Below are 24,271 nucleotides of genomic sequence, written 5' to 3'. Positions count from 1 at the left end.
TCTCACAAGACTGCACACAGAAGATCAATGACAGCCAAATTAATCAGAAGTCAGGGAAAACAAACTGATTGGCTAAATGCAAGAGGTGATGACATAATTGCTCAGTTTTTAATTAGGTCACTAACTCTTGAATCTTAAAGGATGTAGTCTTTCTGTAGCTAGGAAGGCATGTTGGACACTTGATCTGTTCACTCTGTTTCTTTGTTGGGTGCACAATTAATTCTTCAAAAGAAAATTCAAGGATTTCCTCTTCGAAATAGTTACAGAGTGTCTTTAGCACAATTTGGAGCAGCTGAACTGGGAGGGATGCCATGCTCCTGGTAATGTCCTCATCTGATTAGGTGTTTGGCAGGCATATAGAGGACTCTGGCCTGAATCAGGCTTAAGTGAGGACACACATTTGAAAAAATATTCTCATTAGAGGGAAAGGTGCTGCTTGGCAGCATATCCTCTCTTTTGAAAACAGTGATTGTCTTTTAGCTGTCTCTTGGCTGCTTAAATTAATGTCCTTCATTCAGACAATGTGCTTAGCTGTCATATTCTTGATAATTTGATGAGCCTTATGCTTATCTAGTGCCTAAGAGACCAGGATCTGAGATCTCCCAAATGTTTTGTTTGAAAAATTATGGGTCTCAGAGGAAGAGTCTACCTCCCAATTACATCCCCAAAGCCTATTGGTTTGGACATCCCTTGTAAGATGTCTGATCAGGCAGACAGCAGGAAGCAGTAGCTTCTCAGGTTAATATCAAACACCCCTCCACCTTGTTGATTAATATCTTTTCAACACAGAATAGATGAGTAAGAGAACAACTGAGATTCCCAAAGCCAATTTGTGATTTGAATATTTACTAGACAATAAAAAATAAGATAATGAAAATTCATCAAGTCATGATTAATATCCCGCATCCAAGAAAAATCTTTAGGTTCTCAGCTGAGCAGGAGTACAGAGTACATCCTGCAGGGGTTTTTTGCTTACAAAAATGAATGCCATATTTGCAGTGCTCATCCTATCTCAGACTCTAAACTACAGGGGTCTCATCTCTCTCGTGTATTCTCCCTGTCTCTCCTTCCAAAAGGATTAGTCATATGACATTGCTGTGAATGAGCTCATCACAACAGAGGACAGTGTCATTGGGTGGGTGGATAAGTCAAGCTCAGTACATGAGCAGATAACTGTGAGTGCACACAAAATCTTGACAAGGGAAGAGCAAAAAAACACACTCTCTTACAACAGCATGGTGGTTAAGTTTCACAGAATTGTTTCTTCTGAGTTGATCAAGGTACTTAAAGCCCACCTTCTCCACTTGTCTGAAGCATTTTTGTGCTCCTTTCCTTTCAGTTCCTTTTTTTTTAGAATTATCAAAATTGCCCCTGCACAAGTGAGAAAAGTGAGAGAAACATGTAACTCAATCAATGTCTCTGGCAGTACTGAAAGAGCTCCTTCTTTTTGTCCAAGAAAGATGCTGAATATATGGAATGCAGTGGCTGACAAAAAGAACAGGCTGAACATACAGAAAGAAATTCATTATACCTAGCTGTAGCATTCTGATACATGATAATTGAGAAAATATTAAAAAAAAACTTTCATACCAAGCACTGAAAATTGTCTTCCAATAGACTGTACATCAACAATCAGATGACTGTTTATTATTTTGCTTTATTTCCAAGATTAAATAATGAGTGTTGAAAGTTAAATACACCAACTAGAAGGTGAAGTAATTGCTCTCACTGCAAGTCTTTTCTTTAGCAGAAGCAGAGCTACATCTGGGTGATACTTCAATGCAAATCATTCAGTTAACCAACCCACCACAAACTTCTACATCCTCCTCTGTGACTGAAGACAGCTAGGTAATGTGACTAAGACAAAGAGGTAGACTGTACAACAGACAGTGGCCTATCCTAACCCATCAGAAATGACCTGACAACCACCTCATCGTGCATGACCTATGCCACTCTCACGTTCTGGCAATAGAAGAATCATCCTTTTTTCACTGCCTGTGTGTGCTCTCCATATATGGTTCAAATGACCTAAACTTGCACTTGATCTTCGAGTATTTCCCATTCTGTTCTTCTGTATCTATTATTTTTTGTTTTGTTTTGGATTTTTTTAGCATTTGCCCAAGGGTAGACACATACGAATCCTTACAAACTTTCCAACCTTGATTTTCATAAAATGCTTTCTGAAAAGGTAGTATTCATTTCAAACTAGGACAACTTTCAAAGCTTGTGTTTCAAATGTGTTTCATTTGGCTTCCAAATTATACTTTTTCCTATTTCTCCATGTATGTTTTACGATCAGTAATGATAACTTTTAAACGAAGTGTGTTTCTGTTCTTTATTTTGTCCTTTGAAGAGAATTACTTATGCAGCTATTATGCATTGTTTGCCATTCATTCATCTGAACACGCTATGCAGTGCATCCTTTTGTGCAGCTGGCATTACCTCTCTGGGCTGTCTCCAGCAACTGGTTAGCATTACCTTTTCCTTTCAAGAGCTAAGTGGATATGCAGTATTTTACTCTGACAGCTGGGCCATTTTATTTGAGCCTTATTGGACTTGATAGTTACCTTTAGGGAATGTCTTTTTCAATTGTTTATTTCCAAAGTCTTTTGTCAGTTCAGACTGTGAAACACAAAGAATGCTGAAATTGTTGGTACTGATACATCCATATGGGATAACAAATTATGGGGGAATCACTGTTCTTTGGATATTGCAGGAGGTTATTAGTATTATACAGCCCCAAAAAAGGAGAGAGCAAAGCTGTTTTCAGTTTCTTTAAAATTATTTTACTTTGCTTAATAAAGTTTTTGTGTGTGTGGTGCCATTACATTATTCAGGACTCCACAATGGCAGTGGAAGCAGTGACACAGTTCCAAATTAGGTTGTGTCCCACTCATTGCAAAGAAGCACAGCCCCATACATAAGAAATGGGCTTACAGATGCCATATCATTGTGGATATCACAGTTATCAACCCATATGGGCAGAATATTTTGTCACAGTAAGGTATCTAACAAGCAGCACACCCACTCTTATTTTAAATACTTTTAATGTTCCTGTACTTGATATTCATAACAAGCCAGTATGAAATTTGAGGTTTCATTTGCAAGTACAAATTACTGGTTGCTAGCTCTGTCTTCAGTTACACAGTTCTGAATCTTCTCTGAATCTACTTGTTCGAGAATTATTAATGTCATCACTCAATTAATGACTGGAAAGGGATTTTGTTCACATGAGAATTCCTGTAAAATCCATTCAAGGTAGGTAGCAATAAATGCAGCCCTAAAGGAAAGTGAATGCCTGGCTTGAAAGGCTTCTGTTTCTAAAATCTGTCAGAGAAAGTTCCTTTCAAACTAAATAGCTAAATAAATGAACATATCACCTGGGATTTTTCAATAGTTATTTACAACTAATGTGCACGCCTCATTCCAGACCAAAGAGGTAGTTCATAGAGTTAATATTTTTATTCTATTTTTTCTGTGCTGTTACATAGAAAATGTCAAAACAGAGAAAAGTGTTTGGGCTCTTTTTCTTTATTTTGGCACCACTGTTTTATATAAGGTATAAAAGACAAAGGATATTACTTGTATAACCTATTCAGGTTAACCTGAAACTTGCTTGCTCCCCCATTAATTCTGTAGTGTTCTGAGGATACACATATCAGATCTTAGTTCAGAGAAATCTATTTTTTTTCCCTAGGCTTTGTTTTCTAGGTTTATGATCCTCACAGAACTGAAATTTGTTTCCTGTGGCTCCTGGAAAAAACTCAAATGTCCACACCAGTCCAACATCCCCCCAGTGACAGGAACAACCAGTTATATATTCTGAGGCATTGTCTGATGCCCATCGCCGCACTCAGTTCATCCTGCCCAAGACACTGCAGGAGCTCCATCCCACAGGAAGAATCTGCCTCACACGGCTGTCCTTCACTCCTGACTGCTTCCATCCCAGGACAGCCAACAAGAGAATTAGACTCATTGTTTCAGGTCTGAAAAGGGGAAATAACATCCATGTCAACTTTTTAAATGAAATTTGGATTAATTCTTAAATGAAGAAACAGATTTTCATGAATCAAAACCAGTAACACGTACAGTGAGAGCAATTTACTTTCAAAATACAGGAGATACCCTCAGATATGGCATGAATTTAACTCTCAGTGTCAAACAGCGTGGATTCATGAGCTACAATGATTGCAGTGACTAAGGTTTTAGATAACAGTATTGGAATGTAGGCAAAAGATTTGAAGTTTGGAGATTGGCCTGAGTTTTTGATTGCAGGCCTGGTGGACTGTTTAATCACCTTCCCTTCCCTTCCCTTCCCTTCCCTTCCCTTCCCTTCCCTTCCCTTCCCTTCCCTTCCCTTCCCTTCCCTTCCCTTCCCTTCCCTTCCCTTCCCTTCCCTTCCCTTCCCTTCCCTTCCCTTCCCTTCCCTTCCCTTCCCTTCCCTTCCCTTCCCTTCCCTTCCCTTCCCTTCCCTTCCCTTCCCTTCCCTTCCCTTCCCTTCCCTTCCCTTCCCTTCCCCCACTTCCTTCCGCCACTTCTTTCCTTCTGCCACTTCCTTCCTTCCTTCTTCTTCCCTTCCTCCCTTCCTCCCTCTGTCCCTCCATACCCCTGTCCCTCCCTCCTTCCCTCCCTCCTTTCTTCCCTTCTTTTCAAACCATTGCATATACATACATTCATACTGTGTTATCCATGTTTTTTGTTCTGCACATCTTTAAAATCTATTAGAATAAACCCCAAAACAAAGCTGTATTGAACCTAACAAGCTGTGGAAAACAAGTGATCATTTACAGAATGGTTCAGTCATACATAACCCAGTACGATAACATTTAATAAAGTGGAGATTATGAAACAAAGGGCAACACTGGGCACTAAACAGATGGAGAGAGCAGCGGGAGAGGCAACATTAGCATTCTGCAAGTCAACTTGGCAGCAGTTACTTAATACCAGTAAGTCAATGGATCAACAGGCAAAAGAAGGGCATTCCGCCTTTCAACAATATCAAACTGTACATTCAATTATTGCAATTCAGAATTTCTATTCCCCTTTACTGTTTTTACTAGTAATTAGCATTTTTAACTTTTTTTAAGTAGTGGTGCTTCTCTCAGATTCAGCCTATATAGAGATATTTCCAAAACTTCTATAGAGTACTTAGTCATAGTTTACAACACCTAAAGCTCTCCTGCATAGAAAACTGTGACAGCCAAGGTACTTGGAGAAGCATAGAGAGTGCTGGAAATTTTTACGCAATAGTCATATAGCAACAGACCACGAACAGGCCTAAAAGAGCCCCGCTTTTATAGAAACTCCGGTTCTTATTTTGTTTTAAACAGTCAGATGTGCATGTTTTAATATAATATCCAGGTAATTGTAAAATGCAGAATTTGGCCTTCTTAATACCTGTGTGGGTGAAGAAAATGGTCACATGGTGAAAAAAGTTCTGAAATTAAAATGGATGATGCACACATGTCCCAAAAACATTGACACAACTGAATGTGAATAAATCATGTCTGAAAAGACAGAAGCTGGGGAATACAACTTCCCTTTTTATTTAGAGTATTGTGGTGGGATTTTAGGTGAGTGACCAAAGAACAAAGAGAACTCCAATAAATCTCAAGCTGCTAAGGAAAATGAAATTTTTTTACTGTGCAGACTTCTGACACCAGGTGTTTAAATCCTCTTCCAGAGACAACTGGCAGCAGGCTGAGCGGGAGGAAAGGAGCAAGTTCAAAGTTAAACACATCAGCATCATTAAAAATCACATCTGGGGTCATGTAGCTGTGACCAAGCCCATATGAATCTTTCTGAATTACCTAAGAGTAACCAATATGTACCAAAGATGTAACAGAAATGATAGTTCTTTCTTTTACACCGAAACTATTAATTTTAATCAACATTTCACAAGCAATTGGAAGTGCACTACAGTAAATACATTTACCCAATAGTGATGTTGGAGAAGATCCATGTGTACATAACCACATCCAAATTTTAAAAATTAATTATGCTGTGAAATAATAATGAAAATCAAAAAAGTCATAGCTTCCCAAGAATCTGAATTTTGCCATATTGGTTAACATATTTTGAAGAACATTTACTTTAGAGCAAAGATCAATTATACTGCTTTAGAGTACTCTACTTTCACCTTCCAGGGCCTAGCAGCAACCTCTTTTGTTCTGCCTTTTCATGTCTTACACAGTGAAAAGACAGAGGTACAAAGAAAATTGTTTTGAGAATTTCTAAGCCAATTATAAATTTAAATTTAGGCCGAGTGCAAAGTTTTGATTTATGTCATCACAGACAGAAACTACTGATTGACCTACTAATCAATCTACCAATAGATAGAGATATTCTGTAGCTATGGATACCTATATACGCATGTATGCATATATAGACATAGATATATACTTACATGTAGGTGTGTGTATATATATATATGTGTGTGCATACATTGCCTATACAATGTGCATAATTTGCATATAGTATGTGCATAGTTTATATAATTTATATTGTTTATATATATATATTTTAATACATGCTATATGCATAGTATGTGCCTGTTTGTGTTTCTTATTAAATGGCAACCCAAAATATCGTGATACTTTCTGAAAGCTTTCCCTGAGTTTTTCTAGCGGATAATGTTGTAGTAAGGAAGGGGAGGTGCTTATGGGGAAAACACTCTGTGCAAGGCTCACTCACTTGTTTAAATGGAGGACAGGATGGCGCATGGAGAGCTTCAATCAAAGCACTGGCATTGGAGAAATGGAGCAGTAATCTCTGCCATGAGGAGTTAGGAACAGTACTGATAGCATGTGACACATCTTTTTAATGCCTTTTCAATATTCTTTAATTTTGAAATTGATTTTTTCACCTATTGATTCAAAATTTCCTTTGTTTTTCAGTTTGTATTACAGCTAATTCAATGTCCCAATGTTTCAAAATACAGCACCATTTAAGGTTAAACAAATAGTGTCTGAAATAATACAAAAAATTTTCAAAAATTGCCATATAATGTATCTTGAGTACAATGAAAGTAAAACAGCTATCACTAAAAAATTCCATTAATAGGGAAATATTATAATTTAATCTGCTTCACAACATATGGTAGCTACATATTTATTTGCATAGTAAATATTGAATGTAATAAAATGTAGTGCAATATTTTGGTCTACAGGGAATTCTAATTTATGGGCACCTTGACTTGTACACAATGATTTGTAAAGCTTTCACAGTCAGCTAAATAAGTTGCATCACAGTTACTAGCAACTGATATCTATATCAGTAGAAAAATGATATAATGTTGAGTCTCAAGAACTGAAGATACTTGGACATCTTCACTCAAGATACTTTTAATTGTGCACAAAATCAGTTAACCGAAGCAGAATTAGACTACCTTTCAGGATAAAACGTAAAGTTATTTTTATTTATCTCAAGACTTCTCTTGCATGATAGGGGAATAATCAGGAACATGAAAGTATGGTTTTATAATTTTACACACAAGTGATGCATTAATAAACAATGTGCATTTAAAAAAGGAGGTAAATTCATCTTCATTTACCAAGTAAGGAAGATGTTTATTTTCTCGAGACTTGAACTAGGTAAATGTGATAGAAAAACATAAATGATGGACAAAATTTTGATAAGTCAAGAACAGGAGAATTTTATGTAACAATTTTTAAATCCATCAAGAGGTTTTCAGTTTCTGTCTGTTACTAGAACTGTTACCATGAAAGAACTGTCACATAAAATGGACATATACTGCAACAAGGTGTCACATCAGCTAGATGGGTTTTATCATTACTCTCTATGCTCTCCTACTGTTATCATTATCTTATGTACATATCAACTTTATCACACATCTTGGCTTGCTTGGGACTTCAGACTCCAGTTCCGCATAGCCCTGGCTAGGCAAAGGTCAACACACATTGAGAGATGGTTGCTGATCTTTTTTTTTCTTTTAAAAAATTCATTCTTAAATGGTTGGATTTCTCTTGGGCAATCAGTATTAGTAAATCTTACAACAGAAAAACCAGAAAGGATAAGAAAAGGAATCGATGATGTGGAGGTTGAGCATCTTGCCATGAAGTTACATAATAGATTTTTCTTTGCCAGAAAAACTGGCCATAAAAATTCCTTTCATTACTTTTTTTACTGTGGATGTTATTCATCAGCCATGCCAATTCATTTGCTTATTAGGCTATAATATTAACCAGGAAAAAAAAAAAGAAGTGATCGTAGTTAACAATAATACCCTTTTTTTGGCAGCTATATCTGAGCCAGTTTTTCTGCCAAATCTGATGGTCATACAACTACATATATAAAAGAACAAACCAGACAAACCCCTATGGGAAAACTTTTCATTTTGTGAACAGCAATTAGACATCCAATTACCTTTTAGCCATTCTGAAAACTGTTCCCCCATGATCCTTTCCTGTGCTTATAAATTTGGAAATTCAACAATATTTTTTTTAATTCACCTTTTCAACATTGTGTATCTGGACTTGCTGGCCAAAAGATTGGGCAAGATGTTTTCATGCTTCCTCAAGATACCTAAACTTTTTATATCTGTGTTCTGGATTGCAAGTACCAGCTACAATCTGGTTGTGATAATGGCACTTCGGATATGATGACTATTTTCTTCTATATTCAGCCTTTAGCATCAATTTCTTTTTTTCTCTTACTGTCTCTTTGAGTTTTTTGTATTGCTTTGTTTTTTTTGCCACATCATCCATTACATGCAGACACTGATGAGGAGAGAAAAAGGAAGAGCTTGGAAAACGAGTCTTTGTAACTCCAGGTGTGTTGTCAGTTGCTGCTCACTGTCGTTTTTAGTTTTCCTTGGTCTGCTAACAAGAATATGGAACTGAAAAATACACAAAGCAAAAATTAATAGCTACCTGGAGAAAAAAAGAACAGAAGTTTTATTTTATGAGCACTTTGGAACTGGCAGCTTGAAGTACCAGCTGCCTGTTTGTTTTACTATTTGTTTTAAATTTATGCATGGATGGATGGGAGGGAAGGCAACTTACAGTGCTTGTTCCTGTTATGCTCATTATTTTATAAACTTGAGCTTGGTCCAAGAACAATTGCTAATGGAAAGAAAAGAATCATTGTTCTTCAGATCATGAGATGGAGAACGCTGTTCTGTGACTATTTCTATTCCATCTCTGGTAGATAAAAAATACTTCCTTCAATGGTGAGAAGGCCAGTCTCTCATAGAGAAATCTTGACTTCTGTTACTGCTTAGCCATGTCTTGTGTTAAATGAAATGATCAAGTAGGACATCCAGATTGCAAACCTTGATCCCAATGCACTTCCAAACACCCATGTATTTAATATTATTCTCCTATTCTGCACTGTCCCAGCAATGCCTCTTTTTTTATAGGTGCTTCTCTTATTTATTTTTGAGTACAGAGCCAGAAGCAGTCTGAAACCAGCCAATCACTTTTCAGAAACAGTCTTATCCAGGAAAACCAGAATGGAAGACAAACCTATATTTTCCACACAAGCAGCATAAGTAATAATGTGGTTGTTTCCAGATTTTCCTCAGATTGATCTCTAATCTCCAACCCTAGTTTCTACTCTCAGTTATTAGCATATTTGTACTTTGGTTACTAGTAAGTAGTGTGTGCTGTGTCTTTCTTATACAGCTAACTATGAAGAAATAGCCCTAGAAATGTATACAGGAAAAGGAAATAAAGGAAAACTAAAGAATGTATCTTCAGCATATTTAAAATAAATTATTCAGAAAAAGACTTCGTGGTTCCTAGCAGACAGAGTAAATAAGAAACTAACTGTTGAGGTGGTAAATGCACACTCACGTGGATTCTACTTTGGCTGGGTTTCTGGAGGATACACCTTTGGGAAAATCTCACTCTACAGGAGATCACATGAGACTGTCATTTTGTCCTTTCTGCCCTTTAATTCTCTGAGAGAAGCTTCAGCAGCTAAAAAAAGGCTCTGTAACTGCAAGTGAGAATAAGAGATGTGGCTAATGGGCCCACAGCTGACTAAACTCTTGTTCTCTTGGAGCAGGCTGAATGCCTCCATTTCACAGGCACACCATTTCTCCGTAAAAGGCTCAGAAATCCCCTGCAGCTTCTGAATTCCTGAGAACACAACACATTTAGCATTTTGTGTTGTGACCCCATCTGGGTTTCAGCTATCAAATGTCATACAGAATGCAGAGGCCAAATATGTGAAGGAATGAGTTTCTCAAAGGCTGAAAGAGCTGTCGACAAAGTCTACAGTACAAACTCAGATATAATACTTGGTATTTACCTGGATCATTTCAGGGTATAACATTACCATGGGCATCTTTGTGTGAATTTGAGCCTGACCACTGTAAAAAGAAATAAAAAGCAAAAAACTTTTTTTATATATCCTTATAAATTCCAGACATTCTTTAATTACATTTTTAAAAGGCAAGAACTACAAAGTAAAATGGAAGCTGTTTACAGCTGGGTATCTATTTTGCACACCTTTACAAGGCAGTGTATTACATTCTGAAGAACCAGCTGGAAAACTAAGATTAAGTCTAACTCTCTTCAGGATTAGTAAATACCTTGCTGGAACTAGGAATTCTGCCCTTTAAAAACAGAACAGCCTAATGGTCTTTTCCAATGTAAGGGAAATTACTTTCAAACATCTCTTTATATACTGGATTTTGGCTGCTTTTTGAAAACATGCATCATAAATTCAGCTCAGGGAATGATTCCTTGGGTTCATGCCAAATTACCGGGTCATTTAAATAGATGCTGAATGCTGTTACGCACTTAAAATTATTTACGCTAGTTTTATAATTTCTTCAATCTGCTCTTTAACACTAACACAGTGGATAACCATTTACTCCAGAAAATCAACATCTTTTCTTTATTTCCTTTCTGTGGAGAGAATGTTATCCAGCATCAGTGTAGCTGCAGTGATGTTTCAGAGGATGTTTCATTTACATTGCAAATAGCTTGATTATCTTTATTTTGAATACTGTATTTGTTCTTGTTAATTCCCTTCCCTTTCATTTTTCTCTTTTGAGTTCTACCCATACTGCTTTGTAAGTAGCTTCCCAGGCTTCTGAGGCTTGAGCATTTAGTAGTTCACATTTGGGAGCTGGTGAATGGCCTATTTTGCTGGCTGAGGTACATAATGCTTGTAGCAGTATGGGCAATTAGGATTGATCAGAAATAACTGGCTTATGAGCCTCAGAAAATGTCAATCAAAATAGCTTTGGTCACTTTAATATCAGTTAAGACTGTAGATAGATAGATAGATGGAAATAATTTTACAATCATTAACTTTGCATGGTAGACACAAGGGGAATGACTTAAGGAGATAGCCTGAGAAGTTAAATTTGGAACTTTACTGCTTTTACTATGCTGTATAATTGCCTAGCTGCATGCCATCTGTTCCTCTTCCTCCCTCCAGGCAAAAGGGCATTACAGCCGAGCCAGAAGCAGGAAAGGCTAGAAAAGGAATCCTATACATAGAAAAGATCGCTTGAAAAGCAATTGTAAATGTCAGCAATCAAACACAAATCTATTTTGGGTTGTAAATTAGCACACAAAGAGATCTACTTCTCTCAGCCTCAAATCCTTTTGCTTCTGGGTAAAACCCACAAGAGTAATAGGGTAGTCCCAAGTTCACACTCCAACAGCTGGAAAGAAGTTCTGGTGTCACAAAGTCAATGGTAGATCTTCCACTGATTTCAAAAGAGACAAAAGATTACTCCTAAATTTATTCCTGTCTCATGAGATGCTAAAATGATCATCCAAGTTCAATTCCTAATGCTCATTAAAAATATGCTTGTTGAGCTCTCTGACTGTGTTTATTGACAATTCTGCTTGGTAAGTGTTTTTCAATGTAAGAAGTTCTTCTCTGGACATTACATAGGTTCCTTTCTGAAGAACTTCTCTTTCCCAGGTACTTCTGTCATGCAAGTTTCTCTGTTTTTTCTCCATTGTGCCTGCCTTTCTGCCTATTTTTCTGGAGACCAGCAAGAATCAGAGACTTTTCTTTGAAGTGCTTATTTGCTTGAGAAATCCTAAATCTTTCTGCTATGTGTGATCTTGACATGTCTCTGCCCATGCTTCTGCAGCTCGGACATGTTATTGTAAACTCTGAATTATTTTTGATAAAGTTATTATTGTATTATGCGTATTTGCAGCTGGTTGAAAGTAGAAGTTTTTGGGTATATGCAGCCCTGCCTGCTAAACATAAACACAAGCCTCATAGCATAGTGGGGGAAGACAGAGAGTTATTAAATAAAACCAAGAGGTGCTAAAGTAATTTGGTTTGTTTTGATGAGCAACAGTGGTGTTCACCTATTCAAAAATGTTTCCTATTCCATCCTTTCCTACCACAATTTCACTTGACATCTTCCATGGGGATAATCTCTAAAACAGATCACATTGCCTTGATTTAACGTCACGTAAAAGAAAATCAAGGCATTGTAAAAACAGCTTTGGTACCTGAAAGTATAGTCAGTATTTGTCTTCCATTTTCCTGACACAGCTAAATGCTGATCTCGGGCTTCAATGGGTGCTAGGCTACTGAGCCATCTCTAAAGCCCCAAAAGCACATCATGATCTTGTCTGAAGGCTGCTAGTCAAGAGATCAAACTCATCTCTGCACTTTTCTCATGTCAGTAATAATCTGAGAAAGAAGTCTGTTAGGTCCTCCAAGGTCTTCAGTAAGGATTGTTGTACACTGATTTCAAGCACCGTTATTGCTACAGACCCAAACCACTTATTTTAATTACATTTTTTTCCATTAATGAAAAATTAAGGGGTTCTCACTTGAAGTGAGGATGTTATCATTCTTATTCAGCTATGTATTTAAAACAGCTTTAACAATCAGAAAATAAAAATAGACAAATTCTCATCTAAAAATTACTTCTCTTGTGTAGTGTTATTCTTCCAAAACACACATATATATTTCAACTTGTTTAAAAGTCTGTGTATACTTGAAGTAAAATGGTATGTTTCTGAATATATTAGTAAATAGTCCACATGTTCTTACAAGTGGAAGAACTGTTCTTACACTGATGTTAATTTTTAATTTAGCAACTTTGATCCTGGCACAGTATGACTTTTAAAAAAATTCACCAGGTTTCTGCAAACTTTTTGTCATAGAATGAAAATATCCTATCCCAGTCATGTTCTTCCCTTTCATCCCTGCTTGTAAACAGATTGTTAACTTTGTTGAAATGGTTTATGTCACTAACCTTTCCAGCAGCATAATCATAAATCTCACTAGGCAAATATAAGGGTCCTCTTTAGAAGAAATTTCTTTTTTCTTATACTCACCAAGGAAAAATGACACTTGAAGTTTATGGCACAAGTGTGAAGAAATGCATGCACATACAAAAATCTGTATGTATATATTCTCCTTTATATTTCTTTGTCGGTAAAACATAAAGAGCCTGGTGAACACAAAGTAGCAAAAAATTCATAACTAGGAAGATAAACTTTTATGAACAGTTTGTATAATTCACTTAATGGCCTTATAGGTTGTAACACAAATATGACCTGATAAGCTGATGCATCTTGTAGTATCTCAGCGAAGTTCAGCTTTTAAATAAATGTCCTAGCCCTTTAATTTCCAGCTCACATTCCTAATTTTCCATGGGTCACTTAGCTCCTTTCATTTGGCCCCCCTATCTCTTCCTGTGCCACTATCATATCTGGAAGTTCGCAGGGACTAACTGCATCCTTATGCATTCACAAAAGACTCAGAGTTTCTTTCCGTGCCCAAATGTCAGTGAGATTAACCTGCTTGGTTTTACTATGTGTTCTTTTTCCCCCCCGGAGATTTACAGAGAGACTGCACCAAAACATAAAATGTAAAAGCAATACATGGCATTAGCACGACATAAGTAACTACCAAGGGGGGAACAGTTAGGGTGGTGCTGACATCCAGGTAAGCTTTCAGATTACCTGGATCTAGAGAATGGCAGCAATTTGCAATTCACTCAGACTCCTGATCCAAAGATAACAACAAACAAACAAACAAACAAACAAACAAACATCACAAAACAAAACAGAACAAAATGCAACACAACTGTTTTCTATGGGTTTGCCACCATTGGGGGCTACCTCACAGCATAAAGATATATGAGCTTTCAATGTGATCCTCAAGAGGTTCCAAGCAATGGTACTGGTTATTGCATTGCAGACTCTTGTAGTGCTAAGGCCCTGTGACCTTGCTCTTTGGACTGGATTTAAAGAATCTCTACTGTGAGGTAGACTACAACTACCACAATCTATTATGAAGACATTCTGTAATTTACAAAGCAGATTTATGTGCTCCAAGAGCATAATTCTGAAAATTTTTCAGTGTATGATTCAGTTTTCCATTCCTTCTTTAGGGTAAGCACACCAATCAGTTCTCTTCAGCTCACAGTTTTTTCTATGTTGCTTCATTAGATTACCTGTGGAAAATTCACACAGTCTCCTAAACAAAGAGTTCTTTGAACTCTTGTATCTTTCAAGCTTTGAACTCTAGATTTTCAGGCTTTGGACTGCCCAGTGGCAAATGCTGATTCAAATTTATGATATTCCTCACACTATTTTTCCCCTGCCTTTCTGCTTACATCACTGGTTGCATTTCTGTTTTAACAGACGTCCAGGCTTCATGAATACATGATTCCAGGACTGGAAAACATGAGTATTTTTCCCAGTTGCTTTAATTTATTAGCATTGCCCAGTTAAGTAGCTGAACATGACTGTATCTCAATATTCTAGGAATATTGTCATAGCAGCTGTTATGTATTAATATGTCATTATCTATATATTAAATGATGTAATTTCAAAACTGCTGAGTCACAGGAGAGTAGTGTTGTGTCAATTTCTCCTTGTTTCTTCCATTTTATTTTGGAATTTGATTTTCTGTGCTAGTCTCTTCTTCACTTTCCACTAACAGGATCTGACCCAATGATCCACAAATTAAGCTGCCAATTGCTGTTGAAGGTAAATTACAAGAGCCCAAGGACAGGATTCATCTCATCACACCTCAAGCTGTATATGTCTACAGTGCACATATACATGTCTGAGCCACTCTCCTAAAATCCTTTTTCAATAACTGAAGTTTTCTTCACTGAGAAGTGCCTTCATAGGCACTTTTCATGTTTGATTGATCTAGCTTATTTTAGATATATACTTGCAGAAAAAATTAATCATGTCCAGGACACTAGTGGCTAGTTTGATTAGATTGTCATAGATTAGACAGGAAAACCACAGTGACTAACTCAGATTTAACATCTCCATTTAGTCCTACGATTCACATTCTGAGACACACAGAATAAGCTGTTCAGACTTTTTTGCCTACCTCATTCCTTTCTCTTGCAATCTTTCTTGCAAGTATCTTTCATAGCTATTCAATGCTAGATGTCTTATAGATGTGTTTGGCAAAAGTACCTGACTGAAGGAGTGTAGGGGGATGCCCCCAATGAGAGAGGGACAAACTAGCCTTTGTCCCCCAAAAAAGGAAGAAAGCCCAGAAGTTTCTCCCAACGATCAGGTGAAAAGCCACCTTATAGGACCCCAGAGACTTCACTAAAACCTTGGGGTCACCTAATTGGATGAGAGCCAAAAGATCCCGCCTGGGCCATCAGGTAGAAAAAGAGAAGACAAAAGAATGACGAGGCTTTTGTGAAGGTGTTTTACCAGGAGCAGACCTCTGTACCTGGATCGGATTTTCTGTTTATTGTTTTTCCTTTTATTAAACAGTTTGGTTTCCAACACTGCAGCAGAAGCCATCCTGCTCATTATTTGCCTCCAAAGGTAATAGCTGAGCTATCCTTTGTGTGTATTAAGTTTTCTTTTAAAGGCTCATAAAACCCTGGCCCGACGAAACAAAACTTAATACGTGGCACCTGGACAGAATTTCTCATATTGAGGAAGATGGTCTAGGAATTTTTGATTACCTCAATCAAAATAGGACAATTTTCCTTGGTATTTGCGTTTTTGGGGAAGCAGGCCTGCACCTGAGTTTTTTGTCGCGTTAAAAAAGAAAACTCAGAAGAAGAGATTTGAGGTTTAGAGGGAATCCCAAATCGAAGCCTCATACCGGTGAAGAAGAGGCTATAATTCAGACGGGACGGGAGCAAACGGCGCACACCCTCAGAGGATACTGTGAATCGGCTAAGCTGAAACTGTTGCACCCAGGACCCGGGAAAAAGTCTATACCAAGAAGGACGACCAGAAGACTCGGTGAGTTTCACCATGGGGAATCGGTTGTCAGTAGCTGAGCAGGAATTTTTTTCGTATTTTAATTATAAGTTGGAAATCCAAGATATTCAGTTTGACAAAAAACAGCTTAAAAAGCTTGTAAAATGGGTCTTAAAAGAATTCCCAAACTCAGACATGTCTCAGAAACTCGATCCAGACTTCTGGGATTCAGTTGGACTGAAATTATATAACACAGAAAAGAACAAGAAGTCCAACTTAAAGCTGCGTCCAATATTCAGGACGGTATTGAAATTTGTAATAATGGAAAATGAAAAGCAAGCAAAGACCAGGGAGAGGGCAGAATGCAGGCAGGACAGAGAAGACAGGAGAAAGCGAAGTTCTGAGGGGACCCAAAAACCTTCCTTTATCCCAGCCGAGAAACCCCAGTGGAGAGGCCGGGAGGCAGCCAGGCCAGCTGCCCCCCCGCCTGCCTCACCGACCCCATCCCGAAACAGGGGGGAGCAGACCAGCCCTGGCCAGGCTTGTCTGCAAAACCCGTCTTCCAAAAACCCTACCAGAGCAAAGTCCTCTCTATCTCCTCTCAAAACCTTGCTTTGGCGTTCAAAATCGGTGAATTTTGACAGTAAAACTGGAAAAAGCCGAGCCGATAGAATCCAGTCTGAGAACAATAGAGCACGTGGCAATCGCCATTATAGCCCCGAGCCCAGCTCTGTCCTTCGTGGGCGTGGCTCCTCGGACTCCCAGGAGTCCCTGGGTGGCTGCTCCCTGAGCTCCTGTCCATCGGAGCAGGGACGCACCCCTTTTGTAGGCGGTGCCCGGTCGGTGTCCCTGCCCCTGCTCCCCGCCCACAGCCCGGGACAGCACACCCCCTCTCTGCCGAGCGTGGGAACCGGAAGTGATGCGCCGGAACTGACCCTGTCCAAAATGGCGGCGCCCATGTCCGATAACTTGCCGGAACAAAAAACAAACTATTCCTATGCTCCACAATGTAATTTCAAACAATCTAAGGAAGAGTTTAACACACAGAGAGGTCATTTTAAAAGGGGATGTCCTAGGACCCGCAGAAGGCCATTGCCAAGAAACAGTGGATGCAGAGGTTTCTGTCACAATACTAACAGCCTTTACCCAGCACAGGGTTTTTCGTGCCATCTGCCGGGAAACGTGCAGCCCAGCACGGGGCAGTGGCGTGCAATGATACAAAAACCACTGCACCAGAGGCCAGAGACCACCACAGGCCACCAAGTTCAGAACTGCAACACATCCTTGCAGGACTTCCGACCACAATGTCCCCAGGTACCAGACTGGAGCTGTCTACAGCCCAGCCAGTGATGCTAACCAATGCTGTTGCTTACACAGTGTCTACAGGACAGCTGGGACCTGAACCACAACCACGTCAGTTCTTAATAGTGGGAGTGAGCAGATCCCATGCAGAAGGTTTTTATGTCATTCCAACTGTGCTGTCTGTCACCTGTTCACAGGAAATTACAGTCTTAGCTTTGTGTCTAGACCCTCCATGTTTTTTACCCAAAGGGTTAACCATAGCGCAAGCTTTCCTCCTACCAGAGTCACAGAACAACACAGCTGTCATCGCTTGGACCAGGCACATCAGCCGCGGGCGGCCTCAGCTCACCTGTGTCCTGAAGCACCTCGGGCAAGCCATCACCCTCACTGGCCTGATAGATACCGGAGCAGACGTCACTCTGATATTGAGATCGAAATGGCCACAGGACTGGACCGTCGTGCCTACGCTGGATCAGCTGGCAGGTATTGGTGGTCACTGTGAGAGCTTTCGAAGCTCGCACGCAGTCACATTTGAGGGGCCTGAAGGTCGTGTTGCCACCACAAGACCATTCATTGTAGGAGCTGATATAGTTCTTTGGGGACGGGACATTTTATCACAATGGCATCTCAGGTTAGAAACTGGATTTTAACAAAAGCTGTTGATGGACATAACACTTTAAAACTTACATGGACATCTAACACACCCATTTGGGTCAGCCAGTGGCCCTTACCTGAAGAGAAACTTGCTGCTTTAGAGCAGTTAGTGCAGGAACAATTAACCAAAGGTCATTTAACTCCAACTACTAGTCCCTGGAACACTCCAGTTTTTGTAATCAAAAAGCCAAACAGTGGGAAATGGAGGTTGTTACAGGATCTCAGAAAAATTAACGAAGTAATTCAAGAAATGGGTTCTTTACAACCAGGTTTACCCTCTCCTGTTATGATTCCAAAAGATTGGAAGTTAACTGTTATTGATTTAAAAGACTGTTTTTTCAATATTCCCTTGCACCCAGACGATGCACCAAGATTTGCATTTTCCATCCCATCCATAAATCAGCAAGCACCTTTGAAAAGATATCATTGGCTCGTTCTTCCACAAGGAATGCGCAACTCGCCGACTATATGTCAGTGGTATGTTGCAAAAATACTTTCCTCAGTTCGTGCACAATATCCAAATTCTCTCATATTACATTACATGGATGATATCTTAGTAGCAGCAAAGGACCAAGCATCAATGCAGGAGACAACAGATCAGGTCATCTCAGCAGTAGAGAAAGCAGGACTCACTGTAGCAAAAGAAAAAATACAGACACTTCCTCCCTGGAAATATTTAGGATACAGGATCACAGAACAAACGGTAACTCCGCAGCCACTCCAGCTAAGGACAAATCCAAAGACCTTGAATGAAGTGCAGCAGCTTGTAGGCACTCTGAACTGGCTTCGTCCACTACTAGGCATTTCAAATCAGGACTTGGCTCCTCTGGGAGATTTGTTAAGAGGAGACACAGCCTTAAACTCACCGCGAGAATTCAACAAAGAAGCTCAAAATGCTTTAGAGAAAGTGATGAGAGCCATCCAGTCACGTCAGGCTCATCGGTATAATCCTAACCTGTCTTTTTTGTTTGCAGTTTTAGGGGAGAGTCCACAACTTCATGGTTTGATATTCCAGTGGGATCTAGAGAAGAAGGACCATCTGATAATCTTAGAGTGGGTTTTCCTATCGCGTCAATTGGGTAAAACTATAACAACTTGCCCTGAAATTATTTCACAATTGATTATCAAGGCTAGATCTCGAATGCTTTCCCTTGCAGGAAGAGATTTTGCAGAAATCTTTCTGCCTGTCACAACCATCTACTTAGAATGGTTAATTCAAAATTCAGAAGTTATGCAATTTGCTTTGGAAAATTTTGCAGGAAAAATGTCAGTCAATTGTCCCAAACATGAGCTATTAAGTTCATCTTTAAAATTAATTCATAAGCCTTTAAGAAGTAATGTACCCCTTGAGGCAATCACATTTTTTACAGACGGTTCTGGGAAGTCTAAAAAATCTGTGATTGCTTGGCAAAATTCAGAGACAAAAAAATGGGAATCAGATATTGAGGAAGTAGATGGTTCTGCACAGATTACAGAGTTGGCAGCAGTTGTACGGGTCTTTTCAAAATTCACATTTCCTTTTAATTTAGTAACAGATTCAATTTACGTTGCAAGTGTGGTGGAAAGAGCAGAAGGATCTCTGCTAAAAGAAGTTGCTAATGATCAGTTATATAGTTTGCTCAAACAGTTAATCTTACTTCTTTCCATTCGACAAGAACCTTACTTTGTAATGCACATTCGCTCACATTCTTCTCTTCCAGGTTTCTTAGCAGAGGGAAATGCCATGGCTGATTTGTTAGCCATGCCAATCCAGCACACACTTCCTAATGTTATTGAACAAGCAAGAATGAGCCATGCTTTCTATCACCAAAATGCACCTGCTTTAGTAAGAATGTTTAACATCTCTCAGAATCAAGCAAAAGCAATTGTTCAGTCATGTCCAGATTGCCAAAAATTAGCTATACCAGCAATAGCAACAGGAGTTAACCCTCGAGGCTTAAATAGCCTGCAGATATGGCAAACGGACATCACTCAATATCAGTCATTTGCAAGGTTCAAACATATACATGTATCAATAGATACCTTCTCAGGAGCAATTTTTGCTTCTGCACATCAAGGAGAAAAAAGTAGAGATGTGATTAAACATTTCTTACAAGCATTTGCATCCCTAGGTATTCCTCAAGAAGTCAAAACTGACAACGGACCAGCCTACATTTCTAATAAATTGCAAGAGTTTTTCAAAACTTGGGGTATCAAACATACCACAGGTATTCCACATTCTTCCACAGGCCAGTCTATTGTAGAAAGAGCACACAGGTCATTGAAAATGATACTAGAAAGACAGAAAGGGGGGACAGAAGTGCTTTCTACAATAGAGAGGCTGAATAAAGCTGTATATGTTTTTAACTTCTTAAACAATTCCTTTATGGAGCAGGTACCACCAATTTTCAGGCATTTCAGCAATACCAGTCAGGCAAAACTCAAGGAAAGACCACCAGTCTTCATCAAGGATCCAGAGACAGGACAGATTTCAGGACCCCATCCTCTTGTAACATGGGGCCGGGGGTTTGCATGCATTTCTACAAACACAGGTCTTCGATGGATCCCTGCAAAGAATGTCAAGCCACAAGTGCAGCCGATCCGAGAGCAGCAGACAACACCAGAAGAAGAATGCACAAACAACTGAGCCACGGATAGAAGCAAAGACTGTTTTCTAAGTTTGCATTAGTTAAAATTGTTTACAAGAAAGTTTTGCACTGAAAAAGTTTTGTAGTTATTGTTGTGATAAAAAAGTTGTTAAACCTACCTCTATGTAAAAGTCACACATATAGCCAGAAATTTGAAGCCTACCTGGAGAAACACTTCACCAAAGTTAAGATAGAGAATTGGCAGCAAAAATTATTAGCATTCTAATCTATACTCCCTTCTCCTCTTTCTTTCTAAATGTATAGTAAAGGGTGAGATGAAGGAGTGTAGGGGGATGCCCCCAATGAGAGAGGGACAAACTAGCCTTTGTCCCCCAAAAAAGGAAGAAAGCCCAGAAGTTTCTCCCAACGATCAGGTGAAAAGCCACCTTATAGGACCCCAGAGACTTCACTAAAACCTTGGGGTCACCTAATTGGATGAGAGCCAAAAGATCCCGCCTGGGCCATCAGGTAGAAAAAGAGAAGACAAAAGAATGACGAGGCTTTTGTGAAGGTGTTTTACCAGGAGCAGACCTCTGTACCTGGATCGGATTTTCTGTTTATTGTTTTTCCTTTTATTAAACAGTTTGGTTTCCAACACTGCAGCAGAAGCCATCCTGCTCATTATTTGCCTCCAAAGGTAATAGCTGAGCTATCCTTTGTGTGTATTAAGTTTTCTTTTAAAGGCTCATAAAACCCTGGCCCGACGAAACAAAACTTAATACCTGACCTCTTACATTCCTGTATCGACAGAATTCTTCAGATTACATTTCTTATATTTTTGATGTATTCACCTTATACATTCCAAGTAATTGTTTGTTTTAATGAGTTCTGTCTCTATATTTCTTTAATTCATCAAAACTTCCAGTGAGTCTTATCATACATATCCCTCTCTTTTGGCATTGTTATTTTAGATAATGTTTTACAACTTTTAGAGAGCAGAAGCAATAGTTATTACTCTTAAGTAAATGAAGAAAATTTGGTTTTAGAGGGATAGCTAAAATAAGTGTTACAGATGTTTTGGGAAGGTTGCTAGTGGTTCATCTGTTACCACTTGTTATCTAACTTTCAGAAAGATGAAGACTTTCTGCAAGACAATATGACAAGATGAGCTTGATATTATATCTGAGCTGAAAATTTCATAGATGGGCTATTCGGTTAAATCTATATCCAGAACATAGGAAAATGCTTCTGATTCAGAGTAACTTGAAAAAGAGGGAGAAGAAGGAAAACAGGAATGACATATGGAGACAAAAAAAGGATATATTAGTTTAGAGTTTATATATTTTACCAAATAACACTACTTTGAATGAAGGTCATGATTTTTTATTCAATATTCAGGCCTAGAGGTTTGTGGAGCAGGTGAGAAGTCCAATTCCTTTTTCTTTCTCCCACCATGTTAAACAATAACTACTAAAAGTGCTCCAAGGAAAATGCCAGCTGAAAATAATGCCAGTAGATAAAATAACAGATGATTTCACATTCTGTCTATACTGAGTGTAGAAATTCACATGAATATGATGGCTATTGTATAAGGAATTAAAAAGAGTGAGGAAAGGATAAGGAATTTTCATCTGGATAGTAATATAAGAAGTATCTAACAAAACTCTAAAGAAATATGTTTCTAACTGAATTTTCTCAGTTTTCTTAATGGTACTCTGCCTAGCATAGTAATTCTTGGGCAAAAGTCCAAACATGCATTTCAGTCAGTCTCACAGCACTCCTGTAAAAGTTTGGCTATAAAACCAGCTGTAATACAGCTTTGCATGCTGTCATTATCTTTATTGACTGGAAATACAGCACATAACTCCTAGGATTTTTGAGACAAATTTTAATTTATTTTATTGCTGACCAAGAATTTCAGTAAGTCATTATAAATGTCCATTTTCAATTTCTGCTAGTGCGATTGATGTGATTTCATATAGAGTCATGGGAACTTTAAGTCTTATAAATGCACAGATTTATGGAACCCTAGCCCACTGATAGGGAAATGAAAGTAGCACTTGCTCCTGCATTAGTTGCTCCTCATGCGAATTCAAACTCCAAACTCATTGTGACCTGCCTGAAAAAGTCCATCTTGATGTTTTAAGTGGGCAGGGTGGGAACAGGCTCCCTAGATTGTCTCAGTTAGCGTGCTGTCTTAAACCAATAACAGTAACTAAATCTGATAACAGCAGATTTATATGTTTCTGGGCCAAATCCTTATGATTTTATTTATTTTATTTCTGTTCAAGTGAAACCCTGCTGAAATTAACATGTTGACTGATGATATGACTAGGTGGAGCAAGTGGCTGAACGTATTTCAAGCATTTCGGCGGCAGGGAGAGTGTTGTTGTTTTTTGCAACTACAAAAATAAAATACATACACAAAATAAAAATATGTCAACACACTCTTTTGCTTCACATACTTCTTGTGTTTTGCTGCGTTGTTATGAAAGTCTGTGTCACATAAACACCCCTTTCTCCCTTAGTAACACAACAGCTAACTATTCATTATGAGTGAAATAAGCAATAGTTGCTTGAAGTGCTCAAGCTGTTCACATTTAGAAATATGTGAGGGGATACCACAGCAGAGGATGTGTCTTCTCTTCTTTTTCATCATGTCAAACTTTCTTTCAAGTACCTCACATTATTCATCAGAAAGATATGAGAGTGCATTTAAAATGCACATACCATTAGTGTCAGAATATTTACTATGCAACACTCAGATTTTCACTATTGCATGCCTGTGTTGAAAATCGTGAAAAAAGTGATGATGCCATTACACTTCTTCAGCCCATTCTCATTTTTTATCACCTTTTGTTTTCAATTCTTTAGTTCATTTCATTTTGTTAGAATTTCTCACACAGATTCTGACTCCTTCACTTGCAGGTGATGAGCAGTAAAGAGCTCATTAGGTGGAAATCTACTGTCGCTAGAGGTTTGTGGCAAACCTCCTGATGTCTTCCCTGCACACTGACAGTAATGAGAATTGAGGGGGTATGCATCACTCTGATCTCCTTACTTATCATCAGTGAATGTGTGTAAGGCAATTTTGGAAACCATACTGTGCATTTTTTGGGGGGGGGCAAGAATGAATAATTTAAAGCTTTTTCTTTTGGCTTCACTCTGAACACTGTTTTCAGAATATACATGAGAACCAGTGGGAAACTAAGGAAATACAACATATCTTAAAAGAGTTTCCCTTCATTCAAACTATTTGCTATCTCTGTGCAAGACAGATTCCCAGAGCACTACAGGGTGAAGAGAAAGCCTGTCTACCTGTCCAAATTATTCCCAAAGCTCTGGGAATTGGTTGGGGTGGAAGGCATCAGATACTGACCGGCCACAACAGCAGCTGATCAGGGAACATGTTTCACCTGCCTCTCCCATGAGGGAAAGATGGGGCAGTTGGCGCTCTTGCAGCCACACTTTGACTGGGCTGATGCATTCCTGATGGAGCAACATGTTCATTGAAGTTATTGGCATTAACTAAATGGGGTTAATTCTCTTCCTTTTTCATCTCTCAGCACACCTGTGCAAGACCAGACACAG

The 24,271-nt window shown here is 38.7% G+C and overlaps 2 long non-coding RNA genes across 6 annotated transcripts; one reads left to right on the top strand and one right to left on the bottom strand.

Moving 5' to 3' along the window:
- Positions 1-8,337: 8,337 nt before the first annotated feature.
- Positions 8,338-14,412, bottom strand: LOC135290966 (uncharacterized). 5 transcript variants are annotated; one of them, XR_010353797.1, is made up of 7 exons: positions 13,926-14,412; positions 13,296-13,411; positions 11,565-11,689; positions 11,354-11,467; positions 10,276-10,336; positions 9,024-9,083; positions 8,338-8,857 (listed from the first exon to the last, which is right to left on the bottom strand). It is a non-coding gene; the product is annotated as an uncharacterized LOC135290966 (long non-coding RNA). The 5 variants fall into 5 exon arrangements; XR_010353796.1 differs by lacking the exon at positions 11,354-11,467 and having other exon boundaries at positions 13,926-14,213; XR_010353798.1 differs by lacking the exon at positions 11,354-11,467 and having other exon boundaries at positions 11,607-11,689; positions 13,926-14,213.
- Positions 14,260-23,127, top strand: LOC135290967 (uncharacterized). The gene is made up of 2 exons (XR_010353800.1): positions 14,260-14,357; positions 22,972-23,127. It is a non-coding gene; the product is annotated as an uncharacterized LOC135290967 (long non-coding RNA).
- Positions 23,128-24,271: the final 1,144 nt, after the last annotated feature.

Source organism: Passer domesticus, chromosome Z, assembly GCF_036417665.1.
Source record: "Passer domesticus isolate bPasDom1 chromosome Z, bPasDom1.hap1, whole genome shotgun sequence".
Lineage (NCBI taxonomy): Eukaryota > Metazoa > Chordata > Aves > Passeriformes > Passeridae > Passer > Passer domesticus.
The sequence above is the reverse complement of the archived record's forward strand: the minus strand, read 5'-3'. Positions and strand labels throughout refer to the sequence as shown.